This window comes from Tachyglossus aculeatus, chromosome X3 (assembly GCF_015852505.1).
Source record: "Tachyglossus aculeatus isolate mTacAcu1 chromosome X3, mTacAcu1.pri, whole genome shotgun sequence".
Classification (NCBI taxonomy): Eukaryota; Metazoa; Chordata; class Mammalia; order Monotremata; family Tachyglossidae; genus Tachyglossus; species Tachyglossus aculeatus.
In genome coordinates this window covers 15,924,467-15,932,141 of record NC_052099.1, presented here as the reverse complement: position 1 = coordinate 15,932,141, position 7,675 = coordinate 15,924,467, and the positions used below count along the sequence as shown (strand labels likewise).

General features: G+C 45.1%; 1 non-coding gene across 1 annotated transcript; it reads right to left on the bottom strand.

Annotated features, from left to right (window-relative positions):
* Window positions 1-5,620: 5,620 nt before the first annotated feature.
* LOC119949058 lies at window positions 5,621-5,758 on the bottom strand. Its single transcript, XR_005457154.1, has one exon. It is a non-coding gene; the product is annotated as a small nucleolar RNA SNORA7 (small nucleolar RNA).
* Between the last annotated feature and the right edge of the window lie 1,917 nt (window positions 5,759-7,675).

Below are 7,675 nucleotides of genomic sequence, written 5' to 3'. Positions count from 1 at the left end.
AGCAGCGTGGCCTGTCTAGAGCACTGGCCTGGGAGTCAGAAGTATCTGGATTCTAATCCTAGCTCCTCCACCTGTCTCTTGCGTGACCTTGGGCCAGTCACTTCACTTCTCTGGGCCTCAGTTCCCTCATTTTTAAAATGGGGATGAAGACTGTGAGCCCCATGTAAGACATGGACTGTGATCAACTTGATTACTTTGTATCTACCCCCATGCTTAATACAGTGCCGGGCACAAAGTAAGCACTTAAGAAATACCATTTTAAAAAGTGCGCTCTCGAAAGACAGCTGCATTGTTGCTTATGTTCTCAGGGTTCACTCTGATGGGGAACTGGACATGACTCATGGGACACAGTGGATTTTGCTGGCTCCGGTCTCTGTTCCTTCCTGGACATCTGACTCTCAATCCCTCGTGGGATTTATCCTTTTTAGCCCAAGAAGGTGATGGAATTGTGGGATGAGGAACTGGGAAAAAGAGGTCGGCCTGTTCCAGGTCTTATGTTCTGATTTAGTGTCTAACCAGCCCAGGAAGGACCTGAGTCTCTCAACCTAAATCGGGGAGGGAGGCCCCGTAGGCCTCTAAGAATAGAATCCAGTCAGCAAGGAGACAGGTTGAATTTCAACCAATTTTTTAATGGTTTTGTTAAGCGCTATGTGCTAAGCACTGTACTAATTACTGAGATCGATACAAGCTAATCGGGTTGGTCACAGTTCATGTCCCATGTGGGGCTCACAGTCTTAATCCCCATTTTACAGATGAGGGAACTGATGCACAGAGAAGTGAAATGACTTGCCCAAAGTCACACAGCAGAGCTATAATTAGAACTCACATCCCTCTGACTTCCAGGCCTATGCTGTCTCCATTATGCCATGCTATGCTATGCCTCTTTTCAGTAATGGGGAAGAACGTGAAAAGTTAATCACTGGACTGAATGAAGAGGGCAGGGGTTCGGAGGTGGGTGTCAAACTTCTGGTCCACTTGAATAAACAAGTTTTACTGGTAGGTTTTCAAGATGGGAAAAGATGGGAGAGACAAAGTCAAAGGGTAGAATGGACACAAACGACAGGGGATTTCCCGAACAGGTGATGAAATTGGTACACTAAAAATAAGGAGGGCAGAGGTAAGTTTTATGGACATGGTGAACCAAAGACTCAGACAATGCTCCATCCTTGGTGAATGCTAGGAGGCAATTGCAATCAATCAGTCGATCTATCTATCATATTTTTTGAGCACTTACTGTAAAGGATAAGCCAGCAAGGAATCTAGCTGAGAAGCAGCTTGGCCTAGTGATAGAGCAGGAGTCTGTATCCTGGCTCCTTCAAATGTCTGCTGCGTGATCCCAAGGTCACTTCACTTCTCTGTGCCTCTGTTCCCTCATCTGTAAAGTGCGGATTAAAACTGCCCATGCGGGACAGAGACTGTGTCCAACCTCACAACCTTGTATCTACCTTTGTACAGTGCCTGGCACATAATCAGCGCTTAACAGATACCTTTAAAAAGTAAAAAAAAAGAATCAAATCAGGATGTCTAGTGCATCTTTTTGAATCTCAGAGTGTCAGGCTAACCTTATATCAAGATTCAGACAAAGCCCAAAATGAGTCAACAGCAGTATCTGACTTTTCTTTATAGCTGAAAATCAATCAGTCAGTTGCATTTATTGAGTGCTTGTTGTGCGCAGAGCAGTGTGTGTAAGTGCATGGGAGAGTACAGTATATTAGAGTTGGCAGACATGCTTCTTGCCCACATTGAGCTTAGAGTCTAGAAGGGGAGACAGACTTTAATAGAAATAAATAAATTGTAGATATGGAGATGAGTGCTGTGGGGCTGAAGGTGGAATGAATAAAGGGTGCAAATACAAGTACAAGGCTGATGCAGAAGGGAGTGGGGTGAGAGGAAATTAGGCCTTAATCAGGGAAGACCTCTTGGAGGAGATGTGAAGTTAGTAAGGCTTTGGAAGTTCTTGAGGAGTAGGGAGACATGGAGTGAACAGATTTGTAGAAAAATGATCTGGGTTGTTGAGTGAAGCATGGGCTGAATGGGGGAGAGACAGGAAGTGGGGATGTCAAAGGATGGTCTCATTACTGAGGTTTTCTTTCTGTTAATTAATTAATGGTATTTGTTGAGTTCTCACTGTTTGCAGAGTTGTGTACTAAGCAATTGGGAGACTATAATATAACTGAGTTGGTTGACCCAATCTCTGTCCATAGTCCCTCCACTGTGCACTGAAGAATGAGGGTTTATTGTTTAGTGTTACATTGTAATGATACTAATAATAATTATAATAATAATATTGTACTCCCCCTTGTGTTTGGTACTATGCTCTGCATACAGTAAATGATCAGTAAATATGCCTGACTGGCTGAAGGTCTGATGCTCAATTACTTGGTAAAGGGAAAAACCACCTAGCTTTCTACATTGCTTCCACATAAAGATAGCTATTTACTACTACTACTGGGCTAAAACAGTCATCATACACGAATCTGTTTCTTGGTATCCTGATTTTCACAAGGCTTTATGCAAAAAAGTAACTCCTGTCCCACCAGCTGCTTTATTCAAAAAGAAGCAACTCCTCTACAACCTCAAGGAGCTTACAATCCACTGGGGAGAGACACTTGCAGCTGGCAACAATTTATAATTGTGCTATTTCCTAAGCACTTACTGAGTCCCAAAGCACTTTACTGAGTTCTGGGGCTCACACCAGATAATCATAGCCCACATGGGGCTTGCCATCTAAATAGGAGGTACAACAGGTATTGAATCCAGATTTTGCAGAGGAGGGAACATAGGCACACAGAAGTTAAGTGAGAAGCAGCGTGGCTCAGTGGAAAGAGCCCGGGCTTTAGAGTCAGAGGTCATGGGTTAAAATCCTGGCTCCGCCAATTGTCAGCTGTGTGACTATGGGGAAGTCATTTAACTTCTCTGTGCCTCAGTTACCTCATCTGTAAAATGGGGATTAAGACTGTAAGCCCCCCGTGGGACAAGCTGATCACCTTGTATCCTCGCCAGCGCTTAGAACAGTGCTTTGCACATAGTAAGCACTTAATAAATGCCATCATTATTATTATTATTATTTGCCCAATGTCACAGAGCAGGCAAGTGGTGAAGTGGAGTTTAGAACTCTGATTACCAGGTCCATGCTCTTTACACACGGTAACACTGCTTGCCTAGTGGAATTAATACCTCTGGAACAATCAGAAAGCTCCCAGAAAGAAGCAATCCTATCACAAAGCTGCCTTCATTGCTGAGCCCAAAACTAGTATTTTCCATCTCTTCTTGGCAGAATTGGGGAATAATGACGGGATTATGTCAGAAGCATTAAGAAATGATCAATCAATCAATCAATGAGTGCTCACTATGTGTAGAACACTGTATTAAGCATTTGGGAGAGTACAACAGAATTAGTAGACAGGTTCACTGCCTGAAACGAGCTTACAGTCTAGAGGGGGACACTGAATAAATAGGTAATTTACAACTTACAAATTAAAGATATGTACATAAGTGTTGTGGGATTGGGGTGGGGCAAATGTCCAATGTCCAAAGAATTAAAGAGTATCTACATTTCTTTTCACCACCAGTCAAATTTAAGGGGTGCAAATATGTTTTTAGGTCTCATTGGCACTGTAGGGTCCTCTCTCTTTCTCTTTCTCTCTTTCCCTCTCATTCTCACTGCAGGTCACTCTCTTTCCCAAGTTGCCCTGCAGGAAGTCTTCTCTAATTCCACTTGAAAATTTGGGTGAATGGACATCATCTTCGGGATTGCGATCCTGACACAGGTTGGCATTGAGATTTCAGCAAATGGATTCCTCTTTCTGTTTTATGTATATGAGATCCGTGGCGGCCACCAGCTGAGCTCCTCTGACATCATCCTTGCTCACCTGACCTTGGCCAACACCATCGTTCTTCTCACTGAGGGAGTCCTAAATGCTCTGGAAGTTTAGAGCCTGGGAAATTTCCTAGATGATTTCTGATGCAAAATGGTCGTGTACTTCTATCTAGTGCCCCGTGGCCTGTCGGTCTGCAGCACCTGCCTCTACCAGACCAATGCCATCAGCCCCGGGACCCCCAGGTGTGTAGGACTTAAGGCAAAGTTATCTATGTTCGTCCTCTCCTCCTGTCTCCTTAACTGGATCTTCAATCTCTTCTTAGATTTTGGTGCACCAATGTTCATGACAGGTCCCCGGAATGGCTCTGGTGTTCAAATCACGCTGGATTTTAAATATTGCACAGAGGTTCCTGTCAGTGAGGCAACCAATCAGATTAATGCCTTGTGCTCAGTACCTGAGATCTGTTCTTTGAGGTTGCGATGAGTACAGCCAGCAACTATATGGTATCCATCCTGCACAGACACCACCGGCAGGTCTGACACCTCCATATGCTTGGACCGTCCCCTGGGCTGATGCCCGAAGTCCGGGCGGCCAAGATGGTCGTCGTCCTGGTAGTGTTCTATGTCTTGCTGAATGGACAACAGACCATCATATTCAGTGTTTCGCTAAACAGGAAAGAGAATTCTCCGTGGCTGGTGAATAGCCATGTGGCTTTTTTACTCACTATCTCAGCCCTGAGTCCGTTCCTGATAATTTCCAGTGACCAGAGAATTGGAACCCTTTGGAAAAGGGACTCTCCTCTTTTCAACAAGGATCCCTAGGGAAGCTACATTCTTTCCCATGGTGTTCCCGGGAAGATAAGGGGGAGGCACCTGCAAGCTGGGAAGGCTCAGACTTGACCCATACGGTCAGAATCACCTCTGTGGTTGGTGCCCCGCTGTGAAACAGCCAACAGATGGCACGTCCAGCTCCCTGAGCCCTTCCGTCACCTTCACTTACAGGCCAGACTCAATGGCAGATGGCAAGACCAGATCATGAACAATGAATTCCTGGAACACAGACAGTCTCCTAACAGAGCTTTCCCTGATAAATAACAAACATTCTGTTTATGTTTATGAGTGACTTGGGCAAGTCATCTGTAACAGAGAAGTGAAGTGACTCACCCAAGGTCACACAGCAGAAAAGTGGCAGAGCTGGCAACAGAACCTGTGTCCTCTGATTCCTAGGGGTGTGCTCTTTCTACTAGGATAAGTCAGGGGGTAATTACGTTACATAAATTAGGAGGTAGTTAAGTTAGCTCTAGATTACAGATGGGTAGATATCACCCTCTTCATTTAAAATTATCTTCCTCCAATGCACTGTTCTCTTTTTGGTATCTTCTATGCTAAATGCTAAGGGTTCCTTAAGGCCCAGATCAATACTTCACAACAAGTAACTGTCACTGCTGTTAAATGCTAAAACATTTTACTAAGTAAACCCCATTTACCATCTCATAACCAGAAGTGCCTGTGTAATCTGTGTATGGAAAACACACAGAATTTGGAAAGATTCTGTCTCGGTGGGAGTAGGAATTGTCTTGTCATTATACTGTCAAGTCATCTCTGACCTGTGGCAAAGCCATGGACACATCTCTCACACAACACCATACCTCTATCTGCAATCGTTCTGATAGTGTATCCATAGAGCTTTCTTTGTAAAAATATGAAAGTGGTTTACCATTGCCCCTTCCGAACAGTAAACTTGGGTCTCCTCCCTCGACTCTCTCTCATGCCGCTGCTGCCCAGCACAAATGAGTTTAGACTTGTAGCAGATCGCCTTTCACTCACTAGTCACTGCCTAAGCTAGGAATGGAATGGATATGCCTCTGCCTGACTCTCCCTCCCATAGTCAAGACTGGTAGAGTATTGGAAACTCTCCAGGTGCGACCCTGAGAGGGGGGAGTAGGAATAGGTTATTTAAATCCCATCCCCTCCAAGAGGCTTTTCCCAACTGAGCCTTGATTTCCTATTCTCATATCCCCTTCTTCGTCAGCCCTCGTGCTTGGATTTGCACTCTTAATCATCCCTTCCTCAGCCCCTCAGCACTTATGTATATCTCCATAATATATCTTTTGTTTCAGGGTCTGTTTCCTCCTCTAGACTGTAAGCGTTTTGTGGGCAAGGAAGGTGTCTATGCCTCTGTTATATTGTGCTCTTCCATGCTCTTAATACAATTGATTGTTCGAGTGAGCTTCCTTAATGACCTCTCAGTCTCCCGTGTCTCCCCACCCCGTTCCATACTTTGCTCATTTTTCTACAGAGGCGTCAGTCTATGTTTCCCCACTTCTCAAGAAGCTCTAGTGGTTGCCTATCCACTCTGCATCAAACAGAAACTCCTTTTCATCAGTTCCAAAGCGCTGAATCACCTTCCCCCCTCCCATCTTATCTCACTGTTCTACTACAACCGAGCCTGTGCACTCTGCTCCTCTAACCCCAACCTTCTCACCGTACCTTGATTTTATCTATTTCACTGCCAGCCTCTCACCCACACCCTGCCTCTGTCCTGGAATGGTCTCCTTCTTCCCATCTGACAGACAATTACTTTCCCCACCTTCGAAGCTTTAATGAAGGCACATGTCTTCCATGAAGCCTTCTCTGATTTAGCCCTCATTTCCTCTTCTCCCACTCCCTTCTGCATTGCCCTTGTACTTGGATTTGCTTCCTTTATTCCTTTATTCACCCCTCACTTGGCCCTACAGCACTTATATACACTGACACTGTCCTCTCCTGGTTCTCCTCCTATCTCTCTGGTTGCCCCTTCCCAGTCTCTTTTTCAATCTGACCTCCTCTGTCTCCAATCCTCTCACAGTGGGGGTCCCTCAACGCTCAGTTCTCAGTCCCCTTCTATTCTCCATCTACCCACTCCCTTGGAGAACTTACTTACTCCCACAGCTTCAACTACCATTGCTACATCTATATATCCATTCCTGACTTCACCCCTATCTCCCCATTTCCTCCTGCCTTCAGAACATCTCTACCTGGACACCCTGCTGACACCTCAAACTAAACATGTACAAACAGAACTCCTCATCTTTCCACACAAATCGTGTCTTCCTCCCCTTTTCCCCATTTCCGTCACTGAAGAAAATCTTCTCGAATACACAATCCAGTTACCTTGGCATTTCCCTTGATTCATCCCACTCATACAACCCACATATTCAATCCTGTCAGTTCTACCTTCACAGTATTGCTAAAATCCTCCCATTCCTTTCCGTCCAAACTGCTACTACACTGATCCAAGCACTTATCCTATCCAGCTTTGACTACTGCAGCAGCCTCCCCGAGCTCCGGGAACTCTTGTCTCTCCCATCTCCAGTCCATACTTCACTCTGCAGCATGGATCATGTTTCTCAAAAAACCTTTCAGACGATGTCTCTCCACTCTTCAAGAACTTCCGGTGGTTGCCCACATACTTCCACATCAAACAGAAAATTCTTTCCATCATCTTAAAAGTGCTCCATCAGCTGGCCCTACCTACCTCATCTCCCTGATCTCCAACTACAGCCCAGCCCATACACTTCTCTTCTCTAGCAGCAGTTTATTCCCTGTGCCATGATCTCATCTAATCTCTCTGCTGACCAATTTCCAATATCCTCCCTCTGGCCTGGAACTCCCTCCACCCCCCATTTGTGCCAGACTTCCATTCTCTCCACCTTCAAAATCTTACTAAAGTCACACTATCCTCCAAGAGGCCTTCCCCCACTTTGAGCCCTTGTTACTCTGACTCCTCCCTTCTGCATCATCCATGCATTTGGATCTGTACCCTTTAGGCTTTTGGTATCCACCCCAAACCACTTGGATATATATGTTACTTAT